The sequence below is a fragment of the Pristiophorus japonicus genome, chromosome 25 (genome assembly GCF_044704955.1).
Source record: "Pristiophorus japonicus isolate sPriJap1 chromosome 25, sPriJap1.hap1, whole genome shotgun sequence".
Taxonomy (NCBI): Eukaryota; Metazoa; Chordata; class Chondrichthyes; family Pristiophoridae; genus Pristiophorus; species Pristiophorus japonicus.
In genome coordinates this window covers 5,919,410-5,922,003 of record NC_092001.1, presented here as the reverse complement: position 1 = coordinate 5,922,003, position 2,594 = coordinate 5,919,410, and the positions used below count along the sequence as shown (strand labels likewise).

The 2,594-nt window shown below is 40.7% G+C and overlaps 1 non-coding gene across 1 annotated transcript; it reads left to right on the top strand.

The window, feature by feature from the left end:
• The first annotated feature begins 1,452 nt into the window (after nt 1-1,452).
• Nucleotides 1,453-1,534, top strand: trnas-gcu (transfer RNA serine (anticodon GCU)). The gene has a single exon. It is a non-coding gene; the product is annotated as a tRNA-Ser (tRNA).
• Nucleotides 1,535-2,594: the final 1,060 nt, after the last annotated feature.

Genomic DNA, 2,594 nt, shown 5'->3' with positions numbered 1-2,594 from the left:
CAAGTTAGAAATACAGCGATTTCAGCCTGGGCTTGCGTGTGGGCTGTGTGACATGATGACATCCTCCACCCTTATGTTCAAATTCAAATCAAATCAAATCAAGACAAGACAAGACATGACTAACTATGTTTATACATATATAATGTATATATATATATATATATATATGTATGTTTATATACAATCCTAACTTTTTAACTTTCAACATAAACGTGCTATTTCTGTTCTACTTGCACTGGGCTCCATTAAATTTGACCTCTTTCACAGCACAAGCAGCTGCTGTCAGATCCAGCAGAAAGACTTTAAATGATTGGCTTTTGTAGCCCAGATCTTCCCTCGTGGCATGTCTTCCACCATGGCTTACTGTGTTTGGTTATTTAATGACTGCACCCGCTCATTTCCAATGGAATTCTTCCAGTCACACCGCCTTTGTTCAATCAAAAAATATAAAGATTATGAATCAATTATTTATTTATTTATTGAAAACTAATTACATTGAATGTTTTTTAAATAAAATTTAAATGTATTTATTTTTTAAAATGTTAAACTTATATATATATATTTATATATATTTGTAAATTGGCTTTTTGTCTGGGTTGGTATTACGACCCTCCCTCCTTCCTGCCTGTCCAACACCTCTGGTTTCAATTTCCGTTTCAGTCCTGCGTGTTCCTGACCCTCCCGCTAACTCACGCACTGCACAGTTGCAATCAGGGATGATAGAAATCTCACTTTATTCTTTTAAAAGGGAACTTCTGTCAGTCAAGGGTCATTCTGCATCTGTGTAAAAAGGATGTACTTGCAGTCGCGGATCATTCTGTGTCTGTTTAAAAGGGATGGTTGTCATTTCCGATTCATAATCTGTCCCTTTAAAACGAATATTCTCATAATCCCGCATCATCTTGTACAGATTAAAAGGAGTGTGATTTGAACTACGCTGGGTGAATTCTTAAAGTGTTGTGTTCCAAGTTACATGGGGTTGCCTGCGCCAGTACACACCCAAATCGCAGTGCATCTGTTCAGTTACTCGAAATATGCTCATCTTTTCCTAATCCACTCCTTGATTTCGCAGTTGCCCCGAATTTGCTCCCAATAGACACAACAACATTTTTTACGCTGATGACAGAGTCCGGGTGACCTAAGGGATAGATCGTCTAACTTCGATTGCAACGGCGACGTTATCAGAGGATTGCAAATTTGAGTCCTGCCGCGGACAGTTAGTTCGCTCCATGAAGCTTTATATGCCTTGTTTTGATTCTTCCGAAAAATCAACCATCTCTTCCAGTCACTCACCTGAAATAAAGCAAGGCTACTTGCTTTGAGAATCGAACGGCACGTTTTCAGCATTGTCGATCTGGTTGTACTGGCACAGCAAACTGTGAAGTGGACTTTCTTGCACGTTCTTTCTGTTTACATACAAAAAGCAGGACATTAAATAGCTGAAGTGTAGGTGACGAGGTGGCCGAGAGATTAAGGTGATGGATTGCTAATCCATTGTGCTCTGCACGCATGGGTTCGAATTCCATCCTCGTTGTTATTGTTTTACAGCCTTGACCTTTCCCTGGTCATTTTGTTAACCACATCGCCAAATTCCCCTTTTACTGTCAAGGATGCTGCACTTTGCTCATGTCATGTCTCAAATTAATAATACATTCGTCAAAGGGATGAAATTTGTCGGACTGTTAAGAGGGGGACGAATTAGATCGGTCTCAAAGGGACAGCGCAAGCACGTTAGGTCGAATTTCTTTTCTCATTACCATCAGAATCTGAGAGCTACTCTCTCCACTGTCGGCGGCTCGTTGGGGAAGGGATATGATTCTCGTTTAGGAAATGATGACGTTTGAATTGCGAGAGCTGTCGTGTTCAAATCCCGGATGAGCCCTGCCATCCTTTACTCAAGTTCCGTTTCTCACAGCCGCTCGACATGTGAGAAAACAGACAGATTTCACATTAAATGGTGGTATTGCGGGGTTATGGGGAGCGGGCAGGGAAGTGGACCTGAGTACATGATCCGGTCAGTAATTATCATATTAAATGGTGGTGCAGACTCGAGGGGCCGTATATTCTATTGCTGCTCATATTTCACATGTTCTTATGTTCTTATAAATGGGCCGTCCCTTATTCTAATTCTATGTCGGCTAGTTTTCGTTTCCCCTATAAGTGAAAATGTGCTCTCTGCATCCACCTTGTCGAGCGTCCTCATTATCTTTCAGTTTCGATAAGATTACCTCTCATTCTTCAGAACTCCAGTGTGGATCGCCCCAACCTACTTAACCTATCTTCATAAGTCAATCCCCCTCATCTCCGAAATCAACTAAGTGAACCTTTTCTGAACAGTCTCCAAGTATATCCTTCCTTAAATACTGAGACTAAAACTTTACGCAGTACTCCAGGTGTGGCCTCACTAATACCAGATACAATTGTAGCAGGACTAATTTGCTTTTATAATCCATCTCATTTGCAATAAACGCACATTCCATTTGCCTTCCTGATCAATTGCTGCACCTGCATACTAATTTTTATGTTTCGTGCACAAGGATCCCAAGGTGTCCCTGCACAGCAGCACTTTGCTACTTTTCTCCATTTAAATTTAA